Source organism: Saccopteryx leptura, chromosome 6 (genome assembly GCF_036850995.1).
Source record: "Saccopteryx leptura isolate mSacLep1 chromosome 6, mSacLep1_pri_phased_curated, whole genome shotgun sequence".
In the NCBI taxonomy this organism is placed as follows: Eukaryota; Metazoa; Chordata; class Mammalia; order Chiroptera; family Emballonuridae; genus Saccopteryx; species Saccopteryx leptura.
The window spans coordinates 161,296,092-161,314,518 of record NC_089508.1 but is presented as its reverse complement, the minus strand read 5'-3'; the positions used below and the strand labels follow the sequence as shown (position 1 = coordinate 161,314,518).

At 44.9% G+C, this 18,427-nt stretch overlaps 1 protein-coding gene across 4 annotated transcripts in view; it reads left to right on the top strand.

Moving 5' to 3' along the window:
* Positions 1–18,427, top strand: part of SIL1 (SIL1 nucleotide exchange factor) — a 349,165-nt gene that overhangs the window by 176,300 nt on the left and 154,438 nt on the right. The gene's annotated exons all lie outside the window — the stretch shown is intronic.

The window sequence follows — 18,427 nt, the reverse complement described above, 5'->3', positions numbered from 1 at the left end:
TGCAAATGCTATTTTGGGCTCTTCTGCTCAGCTCAGTACTGCTGAAATATTGTTCACAGGAGAGGCCTGAGCACCAGTGCAGGGCAGGAGTGTTCTTTTGCTAAAGCAGCGGTTCTCAACCTGTGGGTCGCGACCCCAGCGGGGGTCGAACGACCAAAACACAGGGGTCGCCTAAAGCCATCGGAAATACATATTTTATGGGTTGCGACCACAGGTTGAGAACCGCTGTGCTAAAGGAACCTGTGCCAAGAAATAGGGGCTGGTCCTGGCCTGGTTTTCAAATGGGGGCATCTTCAGAAAGAACAGCTTTCTAACCTTTTTATGAGCCTGGGCCCAGGGCTTAAAATAATATTGAAAGTAGCCAGCAATAGTAGAGTGTTTATCATATTGAGATTCTGCGTCAGATACTTCATGTGCGTAATCTTGTTCGATCTTCACATGATAGGACCCATTTTCCTATGAAAACATTGAGGATTAAAGAGAATATATACCTTGAACTATGTCATTCAGCTGACTTGTCCAATGTCATTGATCCCAGAATCTGGACCTACTTTCCTCCCCTTCTAGTCCAAGCTGTCCTTGTCCCACTGTGGTGACACTTGAGCTTGTTCTGAGTAGGTTGTTTGCATTCTGCACTATGGCAAGGTGGATGGCAAGCCCTGGCAGTTTCCACAGTTAGTTTCATCAGCTCCTTGCCAATATTCATCACCATATCTTCCCTGCCTCCATTGCTGCTGTGCTGGCAAGGACAGCATTTGCTGTGCCAGCCAACTTTCTGGTAGTAATATCACTCCTGCTGGGCTTGCACAGGGGTAGTTGCTGCCACAGAAGAGTGATAAAGCACCAAGGAAGCCAAGTCGGAACTAATGGTGTTAGGGAGAGGGAGGTTTTAGGAATAGAGGTACTGGGTTCAGCAGGTCCAACCCCTGCCTTCCTTCTAGCTTTCCTGAGAACTGAGCTCCCAGGTCCTTGAAGACTAGTGGAGGAGTTCTCAGGGGTGGAGACTACAAGATGTGGGTTGTATATACTGGTTTTATGTGGTTAAAAGTGCTTTGTACCACTTTAAACTGGGTAAATGCCTGGGGCAATTGGAGATCAGTGTCCTGTGGCCCCCATTCCTAACTTCTCTGTTTTTCTAGAACCTTTCCAGGCCCTGGTCCACATTGCAGAATAAGCCTGAAAGTTCTGCCCCAGGGCCCTTGCCCAACCTTCTGGCAGTGGGGCTTCTATTAATAGCTAAGCAAAGAGCACCCTCTGTAACTTTGGGCAAGGAGAGCCAGAACACGTATGACAATGGCAGGCTGAGGGCTCTGAGTGCCTCCTAGAGAATTAGAGTGGAGCATTGATTTTTACATTTAACTTGAAGCCCCATTGGCATCTTCCTCTGTCTTCTAGTTTCTCATGAGTCCCTTGTAAATTCTTCTTACCCAAATACCCTAGCTGCTGTCCCAAAGGCTGATGTGTTGGGGTTGAACACAGGTAATCAGGCCCCACAGCTTAGAGGTCAAAGTTTCTGGTTTCATTTGTGCATGCTCTGTCTTAAGAGAGTTATTCTGAGTCTGGTGCTGGGGAGTCTGACCAATGGAGGCGGACAAGATTCTCTTAGGCCTTGATATAGGATTGAGGTATATTCTGTGTGTTATATTGAGAAGGTTTTGTATGTATGTCTGTTGGTAGGAAATTGACCTCTCAGTGATCCGTGTGAATAGCTGACACTTGCCTTCAATCAGAGTATAATATTTAATTTACTACATTCTAATTTCTGCCTTGGAGCTTCCAACATAGCTACCTAAAGGTTAAAGGAATGTAGCCAGTCCTGGGAACTTGTATGATGAATGGATAAATGGGGAGGTAATATAATTTAGTGATTAAGAGGACTGACTTTAGACTCAGCTGGTTCTGGGTTCAAATTCTAGCTTTGCTACTTAGAAGATGTCGGGCAGGTCACTGAATCCTCCTGCCCTTCAGTGATATGGAGGAAATGTTCTGCCCTACCTGCTGCAGAGGCTGTTGTGAGCGTTCTTGACATGAAGACATCACTCAGTCTGAGGCAGTTTTAAATGGTCATTTCTCTATTTGTGCCACCCCTTCAGCTCGAATGTGGGATTGGATGCCAGTGAGAGTGCATGAGTGTGTAGTCTTCCTGTCCTTTCTGGCTTTAGATAGGGAAGGAAACTTCTGGTGAGAAGAGGAGACTTCCATGGTTATGAAGGACTTTTCCCTTTCTCCCTCCACAGAGATTTTTGGTGAGGAAACAGAAGAGGTTAGCACACTATTTCCTGTACCAGGGTCAGAGACATGGCACAAGCAGATGGTGGTATATCTTTTGGAGACCTTTAAGAAAATGGAAAAGTGGCTAGTTTATGTTGACCCTAGTTCAGTATCTTTGGTACCCATCAGGTCTCTGAAGGGAGGACCTCAGCTCTGTTGTCCTCAGGCTTCCATGGAGGAGATACTGGGTTACAGGGTCTGGGCTTATTCGAAGGCAGATTTACAGTCATGTGTTGGAATACCAGGGGATCAACCCATCACTTCATGGGTCTTCTTAGCAGGCCAGGTGGGAATTGGGCCCCAGCCGCTGAGCCCTGGAGCAGCAGCAGGTCACTCTCAAGTATGCCTGCCTCTTATTACTGTCAGCATCCTTACTGTGAGCCGCTTGTTCCTGGAAGTGATTTTCTTGTCTCTCTCTCTCTCTCCTGGTTTATTTTGGGATCTGTCTCACCTTATGGAAGCACAGCAAGCATTTGAGTGTGGATTCAGCATCAGCTGTTCACAAGCAAGCAGAGGAAAGCTTTTTGCTGGCAGGTCCTCTGGGTTCTGGGCAAGGAACTCAGGAATTTGTTCTGGGCTGAGGACCCCTGAAACCTTAGACTCTGTGCCTATGCACTTGTTATTATGAAAGCTGGTAGCAATATATAGTGGAGCTTGTCCTCCCTGGGCACTTTTTGAGTTCCTGTTTTGTGCCAGGCACTATACTGGTAGCTGGAGATGCAGATAATAAATCACATTTACTGAGCATCAACTGTACCAGGCATTCTTTGAGGGAAGGTGCTATAACTACCCTCATTTATATAGACAAAACAGTCCCAGAGAGGAGAACTGACTTAGCCAAGTGACCCGTAAGTGATCAGAATTTAAACCTAGCTTTGTCTGGCCCTAAGCTTGAGCTCTTAGCCACTGTGCCGTACTATTTCTCTGGGTAGCAAATGGGATATGACCCTTGACTTCCCGTGGCTCATTGTCTCACAAAGGATACAGAGACAGAAAAAGGCACCGAAGTGTTTTTGAATGTTCTGTTATAGGTGTCTTGTGCTCAGTAAGGGCGCAAGGGAAGGGGCTGGGGAGGCAAAGACTTCTCTCTAGTCCTGAGATCTTGGTGTAGCAGTGACTCAAATTTTATAATGCTAAACCCCACCTTTAGTTCTTTTTTTGAGCTATGTGGTCTTGGTCAGGTTGATCTTTGAATCTCAGTTTCCTCATCTGAAAATAGCAAAGAAACTGTCTATCTCATAAGTATGACATGAAAATGCAACAAGATTAACATGTGTAAATTGTTTCACATGGGGCCTGGCATGTAGGAAATACGCAATAAGTGACTATAGATGTCATTTGAAAAAATATACCTTTGCAGCCTCCCTTTCCTTGGAGACCTGAACGAGAAGTGGAGACATTAGGGCACCCTGGGCAAAGGACTCCCTTGTCCTGCCCATTAACCAGTGATGTGTGTTGGCCCCATGTGAGCTCAGGGAAGCTCAAACCTGGGGCTCCTTATTGACCTGAGCTGACTTTCAGGAAGCTCTGAAATATTTGTGTTAATACAAAGAGCCCATTTGATGGGAGCACACAGCAAGTTTGTGCAGGAACACGTTCATGTGAGGGTGTTAAAAAAAGGAGGGAGATCCAAATCATCAACTGATGAGAGCAATCCAAGAATTTTAGAGCACCAGCCATCTGGTCAGATCATTTCATATCTGCATGAGCAATGGAAGGGAATTGAATTTTAAAAACCTCATTTATAGTAAACCAACTACTCTGTTTCAAGTAGTTAAGTGAGGAGTCTGATTTCCTGCAGGCCCTGGTCATCTGTCTAAAGGAGCAGTCTGGCCCCATGTAGCTTGGATGGTGCTGTGTGATTCTCCAATCCTCCAACACCAACTGGGTGTCCAACAATTCACTTCAATTCTGATACTGTCAACCTGGACTTAGCGTCAGATCCCACAGTTTAATAGCTCAGTGCTCCTGCCTCTACTTCAGATGTATTGCAAATTCCAAGCCACTCTTAATTTTTTTGACTAACCAGCTATAAATTAGGGTTTCTCATGACCCCCCTTCTCAGGTTTGATAATTTGCTAGAATAGCTTGCAGAACTCAGGAAAACACTTGGCTTAAATTTACTGATTTATTGTAAAGGATACAGCTCAGGAATAGCCCAGTGGCAGAGATGCGTAGGATGAGATATGAGGGCAGGGGTTCCCAGCTTTCGTTGCCCTGTCTGGGCATACCACCTGCCCAGCACTTGTGTGTTCACTAGCCTGGAAGCTCTCTGAACCTTGTTGTTTAGGGGCTTTTATGGAGGTTTAACTACATAGGCATGATTGATTAAACCATTGGCCACTGGTGATTGAACTTAATCTTCAGCTCTCTCTTCCCTCCCTGGAGGTAGGGGGATGGTGTTAAAAGTTTTAACCTTCTAGGCCCTGGCCGGTTGGCTCAGTGGTAGAGTGTCGGCCTGGCGTGCAGAAGTCCCAGGTTCGATTCCCGGCCAGCGCACACAGGAGAAGCGCCCATCTGCTTCTCCACCCCTCCCCCTCTCCTTCCTCTCTGTCTCTCTCTTCCCCTTCCGCAGAGAGGCTCCACTGGAGCAAAGATGGCCCGGGCGCTGGGGATGGCTCCTTGGCCTCTGCCCCGGGCGCTAGAGTAGCTCTGGTCGCAACAGAGCGACGCCCCCTGGTAGGCAGAGCGTCGGCCCCTGGTGGGCATGGTGGGTGGATCCCGGTTGGGCGCATGCGGGAGTCTGTCTGACTGTCTCTCTCCGTTTCCAGCTTCAGAAAAATACAAAAAAAAAAAAAAAAGTTTTAACCCTCTAATCATAGCTTGATCTTTCTGGTGATCAGCTCCCATCTTAAAGTTATCTAAAGGCCTCTCACTGAGTCATCTCATCGGCATAAACTCAGGAAAAAAAAGATACTAGGAAATTCCAAGGGTTTTAGGAACTCTGTGCCAGGAACCCGGGATGAAGATCAGGCTGCAGCTGAGGGTAGTACTAAGGAGCAAAGCTCCCAGTGCTTCCTGCTGCATCCCCAGCTTGGGAGACAGATGAGCTTCCCTTTCTCCTCTAGTCTGGAGGGATCTTACTTATGGGTCATCTCATTCTCCAGTATGATCCACAAGAGCATGACCTGCTTCTGTCTCATCCTTCCCATATAGGAATGCACACATACCCACTCCTGTAGGCCCAAGAGAGGTGGGTATTTATTTACACTTATGTTCCTGTGTCCTCATTGGCTGCCACCATGAAATAATGGCCAGAGGGGAGGATATGGGATGGGGCCTCTGTTGCATGCTCTTTCACCCTGGCTCAGGTGCAGTGCTGGAAAAGTGGAGCAGGAGCTGGATAGAGGAAACAAGGTGGTTCTTGTGTGCTGTGGAGGAGTCTTTCTCCTCTCTTGAATACAAGTTGCTGTATCCAGCACCTTTTTAGGATGAGGTGTTCAACAGAGCTTATCTTTGGTGCTACCTCTTTCTGGACAATGCTTTCTTCCCTAACTTTGAAGCCTTTCAAATCTCCTGGGGATTCCCCAAGAATTTTATTTGTTCCTTTCCTCTTATACTTCTGGCCCAGTTTCCCCATTATCGTCACCTCCCAGCCTTTGTTCAGCATTCTCCACTTTGAGCATCTTTTTTGCTCCTTGGGAATGAGTTTGGGGAATTGCTTGCGGCATAGCAGTATGTCAAGCCTCTCGAGGCCTATAGGAGCAATTTCTGAGGCTCCAAATTATCTTGTACTGGCAGACAAAAGGGTGGAATGCATGAAGGCACCAGAAGGCTTTATAAGGACAGTTTAGATCTCTTCATTCCAGAGAGATCTTATTTCCCATAGGTGGAGTTCCCCCAGGATAGCTAACTACTGTCCTGTAGCAGCCAAATCCCATACCCCTGAGGGAACAGGTGGACGCCAGGGCAGGAAAGCCTGTGACGTTATGGCAGCCACTGCCAAGACTGAGGCCACTTTGAGACTAGCTGTCTGAGTTCCATGCTGGCACCAGAGCATCTCAGCCTGGGCTTTGGCCTTCATTACATGAATGGGGCAGGTCAGGATCTAGTTTGCAATCTGTGGACTTGGGTGGTAATAGAGGACAGCTGTTGGCCATCTGCTTTCTAACAAACATTTCTATGCTTAATACTCACCCTGGGCCCCCATTCTCTTCTTCCTCTGCTTCCTCCTGTTCTCTCTGAGGTTTAGTAAAGAGTGCTTAGCAGAATGGCACAGTCTCAGCTCTCAAAGATCTGATGCCCAAACTGGCTGAAATGAAAAACTTAGACTGGACTAGAGATAATGAAAAACTAGTTGCCAAAACCAGTTCCATTCCTTATGCCCAGGGCTTGGCTTTAGTTCAGACAATCTGTGTAGCCCTGATTTCCCTTCTTTCTCTAATATTGGCCTCACCCTGCTGGCTAAGACTGTTAAAGCCATCTCCAAGGTTGAGACTAACCAGGGTTTGGGATAGTTCTCAGGAGCTGGCCTGGAGCTGGAATGAGAGGACCTTTTCTGGAACCTGTTCTGTTCTTCGTTTTGTCACAGCACTGGAGGTAGGAACTAACCAGTAACTTAAGAGGAGATACTATTTGACTAGGTAGATAAGAGAACAGGCAGAAAGCATGAGGGAGGGGAGTTGATATGAATAGAGACATAAAAGTGAGAGTGTGTCTGCCTGGCTGGAGAAGCAGGGAGGGATCTGTAGGGGAATAATGGGATGGTAGTGGTGGGAAGCATAGGGGAGCAATGCGAGGGAGGGAAGGGAGATAAGGAGGAGAACTGACAAGGCAGTAAATCTAAAGATGTGAAAGTAAGTGTAAGCTCTGAGTAAGTAGTGGGTTCAGTTCGGCTATGAAATGAAAAAAGATGATATTAATTGAGAATAGTGGAAAAAAGAACAAAAACGATAATTTTAGAGATAGCCACATCAAAAAACGTGTTTATTTTATATTACATTTGTTGAATTCCTATAATGTTTCAGCTGTAGTGCTTGATGCAAGAAAGACCATGGTGGGAATTGACAGAGGCTTGCCTGTGTGGGCTTATGGGGTAGGGGGAGCCCTAAACAGAAATAGAGCTCTGTGAGAACACAGAGAAGGGGTCCCGAAGGAAAGATTTTGCAGAGGCAGGGTCATTGGAACAGAATAGAGAGAGCTTTTGTGCATGTTGGAAGGCAGAGGGGAAAGGAACCAGTGTTGACAGATTTGCAATCTCAGAGAAGAGATCATTGATGAGGCAAAGTTGTTTAGGTGGCAGATGGAAAGTCTTGGTCTTGTGAGTGTGATGAGCTTTGGAAATTAGAAGCAGAGGCTAGAAGAAAACAAGGTAAAGTGGGAGAGATATAGAGGGAAATTAAGGAAGACTCCATTAGATGTCTTCAGTTTTTTTGAGCCAAGCCAAGGATGGGACTTTTACCTTGGTTGCTGAAAGAGAACGATTTGATTGAGTGCTTGAGGAATGGAGAGGCTAGGAAGAACCCGTGTGCGGAAGTGCTGAGACAATCAAGACATTAGAATTTAGTGTTACCCAACATCAGGAAGGGCCCAGTTGACATCTGATATTCAACTTGGTGGTGGGCCAGGATCAGTGGGTTTGGTGACTTTCTAAAACAATCTGAGCTCTAGGTAGTGGATAGCTGGAGTGTGCAGTATGATTGACAGATCATTAAGGGATTGTCTTTGGGGTTGGTGAGGGAGGCCTTTTTCTGTCTGGCCTGTGGGGAAAGCTGGGGAGCTTTATAGGAAACTCCTCTGAACCTGCTCCAACCTTCTCTCTCCTGAAACAGGCAACATCCAGTTTCTTAGAGGCCTTTGGCAACGTCCAAGGTCACAGAGAGGGTGGCACCCACAGACCACTGGTCTTCTAGGCAGATCTAAAGAGTGCCTGAATGTATCAGGGGCTCTTCCGTAAGTCTTTTGTTGCTTGTGCTGTAATCAGGCTGATTGTATTTCTGTTTATGTTAAGGTTTTGTTTTATTATTGTTCATAAACTAATAGGTTGTTAATCTTGCTTTATTTTCCATAATATGTTGATTTGGACTAACAAAGATTGAGTTGTATTTTAATTTCTTTACTTCTAGAATATGTTGTTTCTGTTTGTGTAATATAATTGTTTGAAAGGAGAGAACCATTTCCTTGGATTAAAGTTTTCAGATTTGATTATCTGTGGCCATAATTAGTTTATCTGGGCAGAGGTGAGTTTTTGTGGAATAGTAATATGGTGTAATTGTAAAGGTGTTTTTTTTTTTTAACCTAGGAAAAAGGAAAATTCTTTTGGTCTCCCACCCCAGTAGCCCCCTAAAAGTTGCATAAACATCATCTTGTTAATCTCTGATCTTCATCCTGGTTTTGCCAAGTCAGGCTCTTGGACAGAGGGTGAAGAGGTTGTCTAGTATCTCATGGTCAAGAATGAGTGAGGCAGAATAGGGCTCAGGAACTCTAGCCTAGCAGTTAGAGAAGGGAGGAAAACCAGCATTTTTGGAGAAAGCCCCTGGTGCTTGGTGCTTTATGTACATTATTTAAGAGGGTTTCAAGGTGCTCCATAAAGGAATAATTACTCCTTCTCATGGTCTCTTTTGGAGTCTGTGGTTGGTCAGTGAAAGGGCCTCAGATCCCATTGCTTTTCCTAGGATTTCCTTTGTTCTGAAGATAGAAGCTGAAGGATCATTGATTGAAAGCAGTATTACTTGAGGTCTGTGTGGGAACAAAATAATGTGAATTTTGGGGGGAAATTATTTAAGAGGATATAGAATTATTCAAGCTGCCCCATCTTCATTTCTCCCGGGTTAGGTCTTAGGGGTCTTGGGGATGGATCCAGATATCCCTAAACGCAGTGAAGTAAGTAGTCCTGTGTGCAGTGTAATTCGAGGGTTGTAAACTGGCTTTAGATTCCCACTGGGTTAGATTGCAGATGGAGAGGCTGGAGGAATTATTTTCTAAATGCCATTAGCATTTTAACCTCCAGTATTTGATCAAAATGGCTAGCTGAGGATAACTTGGAGTTAGGTGAAAAGTGGTATATTTCTTTTTTTAAAATTTGCTTTTTAAATTAATTTTTATTTATTGTGTTAACATGCATTCAAGTGTCCCACTGAATACAACACCCCCCATGTCTCTATCTATACTCCCTTTGCCCCCAAGAGTGGTATATTTCAAAGGGAAGTAGGTTTTTCTTGCACCAAGATGGCAGTAATAAGGGTAGTCAGATGAAATACTTGATTTACAGGAGTCCATCTTAGTGATAGAGTTGGGGGGGTACACTTGAGAGGGTGAAGGGAAATGGGGAAAAGTAAGAGAAAGACAAATCAGAGGAAGGCTGAGTCTTTTCACCTATTTGCTAGCATCATCTAACACACACTACTTATGTGTGACAGTGAAAGTCTTGCTTCTGTAGTGACTCAGTTTGACCAAATGGTCTCTCTCTCTTGCTCTTTTTCCTTTTTCCTTTCAATGCTCTCATTCTTCTCCCTTGCTGCCTGCCCTCTTGCCTTTTCTCCCTTGCTGTAGTGGCCTCTACCTGCAGCCGAGTGGCAGGTGGCAGGGATAAATAGACAGGGAGGTGTTGGCTGAGAGAATATTCTTTCAATTCCACCAGCATCAAAGAAATTACTTCCAAGACAGTCCTTTCCGCTGTGTATTTTGGTGACCAGTTAGAACAAGAGGAAAAACACATTAGCATTGTCAGAGAAGGGATTTGGGAAAAGTTTGTGGAACTGAGTGATCTAAAGTCCTAAACATTAAAAACAAGTCCTGGAGTTCTTCCTGGACTGTCTCCCACAGCCCTGTCCCTGACACACACCCCTGTGCTACATGAATGGGTTGTGTCTCAACTTTGCCAAAGAGCCTCATGCTGAGGAGGAGGTGGCAGCTTGTGTTGCCCATATTTCTGGGTATGACATGGAAAAAAAGCAACCAAAATAAGGGTACATGTGTTTATTTTCGGTCTCTCTCTCCTTTTCTCCTTTTCTTTTTTGTCCTGTGACCAAAGTATCTCAATATATTTGCAACTCCCTTGGAAGAGAGTTCTCTGAGTTCAGCACACCTGCACACTCATATATCTCCTATCTGCCTGGTACTAGTCTGTTGTGAGGTCTCAGGAGAACAATGGTCTCTTCTTTGTCCTTAGGCCAGCAAGGTATTTCTTGTCAAGACGAAGAAATTTATGGTTGTATAGGTAGAACTTAGAATTAAAGTGGATTAGTTTGTCTCCTTTGAGAAAAAGACAAAATCCTAGAACACTCTTTCTTCACAGAGACATGTCCTTCTGAGAGGGGATTGATGGAGGGCAGAAGCCAGTCTGTATTTTGGCATTTCGTTGTTGTCATAGTGCCTTGACACTACAGACAATAGAGTGTTGTAAAGTCAGTCTGCCCAGGTCACACCTCAGCTCTGCCTTTTAAAGCTGGGTAACCTTGCCATCAGCTTAATTTTACTAAGCTTTAATGGATTATCCTATAGTGATATAACATATGTAGAATAGGGATAGTAATAATTCTTACCTTAGAGGGTTGTTTTAAGTAGTAAATAAGGTAAACATATAAAGTGTTTACCCTAATGTCAGGTGCATAGTTATAGCTTAATAAAGGTCAGCTTCTGTTGATTCTGTTGTAGTAAAAAGTAGTGGATATCAGACAAACCTAAATCAAGGTACTAAAAAATAGCTGAGCAGTACTCTTCAAGTATGTTTAAGAGAGATAGAGACTGAGGAGCTATCACAGATTGGAGGAGACTCAAGAGATGTGACAATTAAATGCAGTGTTGCCCTGGCCGGTTGGCTCAGCGGTAGAGCGTCGGCCTAGCGTGCGGAGGGCCCGGGTTCGATTCCCGGCCAGGGCACACAGGAGAAGCGCCCATTTGCTTCTCTACCCCTCTGCCACGCTTTCCTCTCTGTCTCTCTCTTCCCCTCCCGCAGCCAAGGCTCCATTGGAGCAAAGATGGCCCGGGCGCTGGGGATGGCTCTGTGGCCTCTGCCTCAGGCGCTAGAGTGGCTCTGGTCGCAACATGGCGACGCCCAGGATGGGCAGAGCATCGCCCCCTGGTGGGCAGAGCGTCGCCCCTGGTGGGCGTGCCGGGTGGATCCCGGTCGGGCGCATGCGGGAGTCTGTCTGACTGTCTCTCCCTGTTTCCAGCTTCAGAAAAATGAAAGAAAAAAAAAATGCAGTGTTGTATCCTAGGTTAGATTCTAGGACAGAAAAAAGAATATTAAAGGAAAACCTGGTGAAATCTGGGTCAAGTATTTGGTTTAGTTACCACTATTGTACTGATGTTAATTTCTTTTTTTTTTAATGTTTATTTTATTGATTTTAGAAAGAGAGGAAGGGTGAGAAAGAGACAGGAACATCGATCTGTTCCTGTGTGTGCCCTGACCAGGAATCGAACTGGTAACCTCTGCACTTCGGGATGATGTTCTAACCAACTGAGCTATCCAGCTAGGGCTGTTAATTTCTTAATAATTTTAAAGATTTTATTTACTGTTTTGAGAGTGAGAGAGAGAGAGGGAGAGAGAGAAAGGTGGTGGGGGAGGATCAGGAAGCATCAACTCATAATTGCTTCTCATATGTGCAAGCCTGGGGTTTCAAACCTGCGACCTCAGTATTCCAGGTTGATGCTTTATCCACTGTCCCACCACAGGTCAGGTTAATTTCTTAGTTTTTAATAATTGTTTTATGGTTACGTAAGATGTTACTATCAGGTGAAGCTTAGTGAAGGATATATGGTAACTCTGTGGTCTATTTTCATCTTTTAAGTTTAAAATTATTTCAAAATAAGAAGGTAAAACAAAACAGGAGAGTGTCCAAGTGACCTGTTAGGTAAAAGAGAAACTGACCAGGGTGGAGCTATGAATAGCAAATCACACCTGCCTTTCTCACCTCCTGTGTTGGAGGGAGGGTTCTAACTAAGGGGCTCTAATCTTTGCCTCTTGAACCCCTTGAACCCCTGCACACCTGCTGCATTCTGAGTAGAGGTCAGATAACTATGCAGACACATACCCAGGGTCTGAGCCTGCGGTGGTACCATAGAGGGACTGGGGAGCAGGCCAGTTATTTGGAATTAGGACTCTACAGGACTGAATGATCAGGGCACTTGTCGCTGTGCCTTGGAATATAAATGAATCCTGTCTGTTTTATCTAAGCACCAATCACTATGGCAATATGTGAGGATTGTAATGCCTACCCCTACGCTCATGCTCACTGTTTGATCATCCAGAAGAGAAATAAGTTCAAACTCAGCTCTGCAATAATTTATCATATTCTTTCCTGTCTAAGTGCCTTGCTCTTGCACAAAGCAGGTATTTTACTTGTTCTTCTTGGGTGCAGAAGGGACATGTGCTTTTCTTATGACCGGTGTGGCCATCTCTGTCATGCTAATAGCAGGGTTTGTAGAAGAAAGCCATTATTATCATTGGGAGAATGTGTATTTTGGAGTTTTTATTTTTTCATTGAAGTCAGCTGCCAGGGGCATCTGGAAAGTATAAAGTCTTTCATTCCAGCATACAACTCCCTCACAAGTATTTACCCTTGAAAGCCCATATTTTCTTTTTCTTTATTTTTATTTAGGTGAGTAGGTGAGAGGAGGGGAGATAGTGAGGCAGACTCCCACATGTGCCCTGACCAGGATCCACCCAGTTACCTCATCTGGGGCTGATGCTTGAGTACCGAGCTATTTTTAGCACCTGAGGCAGATGCACTTTAACAAACTGAGCTATCCTCAGCACCCGGGGCCCCGCTTGAACCTTTTGAGCCACCAGGTGCGGGAGGGAAAGAAAGAGGGGAGGGAAGGGAGAGGAGCTACTCCTTCCTTCTGGCCACTTCTCCCGTGTACCCTGACTGGGAATCGAACCTCGGATTTACACATGTTGGGCTGACTCTCTGTCCGCTGAACCACCAGCCAGGGCCAGAAGCCCATATTTCTAAGTTAAAAAAAACAATCAGTGCTAAAAAATTGTTCTTTGTATTCTCAGTGACTAAGGTATATTACTTTTTGGTATTAATTTACAAATTTTATGGTTAGACCCTTGGGATGTGCATAGATTACTCAGTAGTGTGGCAAATGGCTAGGCTATCTATGAATTATGTATTGTATTATGGAGAGTTCATAAACAATATTTCTCTACAGATTATTTTAGGCATAAGACTGGAGAGATGTCATTTCTCTTTTAGTCACATGTGACTAAAAAGGAAGAGGAGGAGAACAGTGTGTGAGGCAGAAGTGTTTGGCTCAAGATTGAACAGCAAACTACCTTTGAAGGCTTGTGAATGCAAAGGCTTGATGTAGATAGACCTTGGGTATGGATTGGGAAGATTGGAAGCACTGGGACTTGAGGAGAGAGACTGCTTCAAATCACACCTTTGCTGCATCTTTGCTCAGGCTAGAGCCCCAGTGGAAAGATGGCTTTTACTCTGCTGGGGCTTCTGTTCAATCAAATAACCAGTAGCCTGAGGCCAGAGAGTACTGCACCCTAAGTGGGCCTTCCACACTCCTGCTCCCCCTCCTCCACCAGCCACTTGTGCTGATGGATGTGCAAACCCTTTACAGATGGTTTGGCACTGCTCCGCTTGTGGAGATCATCTGTTTCTTTTGAATGAGCAACTTTATGTTTACGGCTCCGTTTCCTGCACAGAAAGAAATTGCTTCTGCCTTCTGATGGAAATATTTACCTTCCCTAGGGAAAGGCACTGTTCTATGGGGGTAATATCTGCTGTTCCTCCCCACCCCTTTTGCAAGCATAAGCCTCTGCTTAAGGTTGGACTGGAGGAGGTGGCCATTGGAGCATGCAGTTGCCATTGGGGCAGCCATCTGTCAGTTTCTCGGCTCACAGCTTGCCTTGGAGCTGGCCGTCGGGAGTGTCTGCACTCCTGGGCCTCCATGCATTATGCACAGGCTAGTCCCTAAATGAGCTTTCTAAGTGTATATAACTCTTTTCTACCCTGTTCTTGTATGGTCTGCCTCAGGGCACCATTCAGAATGTCCCCTAATTATGTTGGGAGCTCAGCTTCTAGTGTCTAGCATTTAGAGTGTCTGGTAATAGCTGATTTTTTCTTTTTGAGAAATTTCTAAAATTTTAGTGAGGGACTGATTGATGCTTGTGGGAAGATTTGTTCTTCTAGGGAAATTATCAACACTGAGATGGTACAGTTTCATGGCAGTGGTATTTTGACTCTATCCAAAGCCATAGTCTAGCTCTCCTAGTTTCTTCCAGAATAGACCCTTTGTAATTTTAGGAGGCTGCTCTAGTATTAGAATGAAATCTGTGCTTCCAATTGCAGACCACCACCTTTTTTACATATTGCTTCCTCCGCCCCCACCCTTCCTGAGATGGGGAGCTTTTGCACGTGCTGCTTAGAAAAAGGAGATTTATAATGTGACTCAGTCCTCACCCACAGATCTAGGATTCCTGCCATCCAGTAAATTTTGGCAGGCAGGCTCTGTGTATGAAGAGCATGTCATGTCTCCCTATTCTTGCGCCGCTCCCCTCGTTGTGTATGCCTCTTGGGTGGAGTCTGGGGTGTCCAGCTTCTCATTTCTTTTACTCTCCCTTCCAAGCAGCCCCTGCTTCTCCTATAGGGCTCTCCTTTAGAACTGTGAGGGGACAGTGACTCACATTCCAGGGACCTCATAGACTTATGGAAGAAGTGAAGTACTATAGAATTTGAGTCCTTACTATGTGCCTGTCACTGTGTTGAGTACAGTGAGAACATAGCAGAGTGCCTTGGCTTTAAGAACTAGAACCCATATAGGAATCTATTTCAGTAAGTAGGTAGGCCATCCCACTCCTCCACTCATATGTCTGGATACACAGGTGCCTTTGTGTCTGTCATTAGAGGGTTGACCTAAGTCATTGAGGTTTCCAAGCTAGTGCTGTTGCGAGTGAATTACTGGTGGTGTTGGGCTCTCCTTTATCTTCTGCTGGGGGAGGGGAAAGGAAAATGAGCTCTGAGTTCTTCTAGAAAATCCTTGGCTATTGAAGACTTGGTTAAACTGTCTTCTCATCGATCCCTAGATAAGTCAAAAGAACCTAAGATAACAGAGTGGAGGACAGAATGGGACTTTGGGGACCAGAAACAATAAGAAATCTATAGGGGCAGAGGGAGGAGCTGCTGGCTCACCAACTTGTTAGAATAAGAGAAAGGAGTCCCTTCCTTAGCATGGCCATGCAGTGAAGCCCATGGCAGGCCCACTGTTGGCACAGTGGTGAGCCCCTCAGACACTGCTCCCTAGGGATGTTGTTGCTGCTTCTGAGGCTCCTGTTTCCCTCTTCAAATAGCTACATAGCTCCTGCAGCAAGAATAGTGGCCACATGATCAGAGAGTTATGGCAAGTCTGGACCAGACTAGGGGTGGCTTCTTTTTAGCCTAGCCAATAGGAAGCTCTTGTTTTAGGAATAGCCTCCCCATCCCCTGAGTCTGTATAAGTGTGTCTGTAGTTGAGCCTTTCCCTTCCAGTCTTACCTTTATGGGTTTGTGTCCCATCTCGGGCCTCAGCAAACTGACCTGCTGGCAGATTCTGGAGCGTTCCCAGGCCTGCAGCATAGAAGGGCTTAGCAATGACAAGATCTGTTGTAGGGCTGCAATTATTGAATGTCCTTTGAATGAACTTTCCCATAGTCCATAAGTGCCCCGTGGGGGCCTCTTCAAGGGTCTTGGCTTTCTTGAACTTCATGCTTGTGCTGACTCCCACATTCATTCCTGTTTGTTTGTTTGTTTTTCATTTTAAATATGGCTGTTGATGAATTGGGGGAAAGGAGTGTGAGTTTGCTTTTCTCTGCACCATAAGTGCAGTGCTGCTAATTTCATTCTCCACACTCTGTCCCTGAGATGAGCAGTGTCCTCTGTGCCCATGTTTAGTACTGCTCTGTTACTGGACTCTCCTGGCAAAAATTAGGCTAATGTCTCCAATGACTGCATTAGCCACTGAAATGAGGTTCTAAATTGAAGGTACAACACCAAGTCTCTCTCCAGGCATCACCTTGTTCTGGCTTTCATTATTCAGATTCATTCTCTCAATGACTCTCTGCAGACTGACTAGCACGCAGGCCCAGTGCAGTGCATTTTACTAGCTGAGAGGCAAGACCACCTTCTAAGAGGAGGGAGATAGGAAAGGGGGGGGGGAGCAAAAGATGAATGCTGTGGTGCAAGGAGGCAGCAGTTTGTCTGTCCTAAGAGCTACTTGGCAAGCCTGTACAATTTCTAGAGATAGGAGAGGAAAGGACCAGACTTGGCATCAGGTAGACTGGGTAGCATGGGGGTAGAGTGATGTCACTGCATTAGTGGCATCTGTATTTAATAAGTTTACCACACTTCCTCTTGTCCCTTCATGTTTACTGAGCACTTAAATATATGCCTTATAGGGTGCTGAGAACTCCAGGATGGGGAACTAAAGATCAACAAGGTAGAATCTTTCTTTCAAGAAGCAGTTAGTCTTATAGTTTCACTGGTTTTTTTCTAGGTGTTGGGTACATGGTTAAGGAGACTGACAGAGGGTTTTGGCGTATGATTTTATCATTTTGCTTAGAGAGTCAGGTGCTTAGAGAGTTGAGAATTTGGCTCATTTTAAGATCATTGTTTTATTTTGCCTGCTAACAAAGTAATATTTTCAAAGCAGAAAACTTGGAAAACACACAAAAAGCACAAAGGGAAACAACAACATAACCATCCAAAGTCCACTATCCAGATGTAAAGATAACATTATGAATTACCTTCTTCCAGTTGTATTTACAGAAGTGCTATTATTCTGTATGTAGTATTTTGAGGCTGATACTTTCCATTTAGAAACTGGGAGCAAATTTTTCAGTTTTGAAAGTTCGAGCCTCCAGTTCTTAGAAGAGATTCACCAAAGAAATACTCATCTTTTATGATTCTTTTGCCCATTGTCTCAGCTGGGACAGCCTCTTGTCTGGGCTGTTAAGATAACATCATGATTTTGAGTATCTCTCATCCCTGTTCTGCGTCATGTATCAGATGCCCTGGTATTTCCTCCGTCTGTGATTCTTGTCTGCTTCTCTGTTGACCAGGAAATAGCTGGCTTCACAGGACTAGGTATCAAGCACAGAACACATGTTCTCATTGTTTTCTGCCAATACTGTAGGATCCTCAGGGACAGGGACATTGTCACCAGCCTTTAGCAGATATTGAGTGCCTTCTCACCTGTATCCAGCTCAGTGCTAGATAAAGGACAACTACAAAACAGGTCCCTACCCTCAGGGAACTTACTGACTGTGATTGGATAATGAGACTGACATAAAATAATCCACACATATTTACTGAGCACTTGTTCTATGGTGGGTACTTGGGCCAGGCAGTTAGGGGAATAGAAAATGCTGAGATGCTGTTCTTCTTAAAAGAAGATGCAGTACCTATAAGTAAGAGCTAAATAGAGGTAAAGTTAACTAACTACACAGATCAGTAAGTGATAAATATCTAGTTGTACAGATAGCAAGTGTTACACAGATTCAGAGATTGGCTGCTTTGGAGAGGAAGGTTATTCATTATGAGTCAGACTAGTTAGCTAAAACACAGAAGACACTAGTTGGTGCTTGTAAAAGAGCTGGCATTTGATGAGGTGCAGTAGAAAGGGTTTTCAGGTGGGAGGAACAGCTTGCAAAGGAATGGTGGCAATAATGACTGTCTTATGGTGAAGACCGGTTGCACAGCAGCACAGGAGCAGATTGTGGGTGGGAATTTCAGCGAGGTGAGTGAGAGTTAAGGTTGCATGCTGAGAGACCTGAGAGTTATGCACTGCAGAACATTACTAGGTACTAGCGGATGGGAAAAAACTTGTTAATTTGTCTCTGATTAAAGGGCAGGTAAGAAGGTCTTGATTTCTCTTAGTGACAGAGATTCCCCCAGCTCAGATTTTGGACCTCTACTCTTCTCTAGCTACACTGTGTCCTTGGTGATCTCATCTAGCCTAATGGCTTTATATTTCATCTGCATACTGATGACAGCCAGATTTGTTTTTTTTACTTATTTTATTTTATTTATTTATTTATTTATTTTTTTTTTGAGAGGAGAGAGAGAGGGAGAGAGAGAGACAGAGAGAGAGAAGGGGGAGGAGCTGGAAGCATCAACTCCCATATGTGCCTTGACCAGGCAAGCCCAGGGTTTCGAACCGGCGACCTCAGTATTTCCAGGTCGACGCTTTATCCACTGCGCCACCACAGGTCAGGCGACAG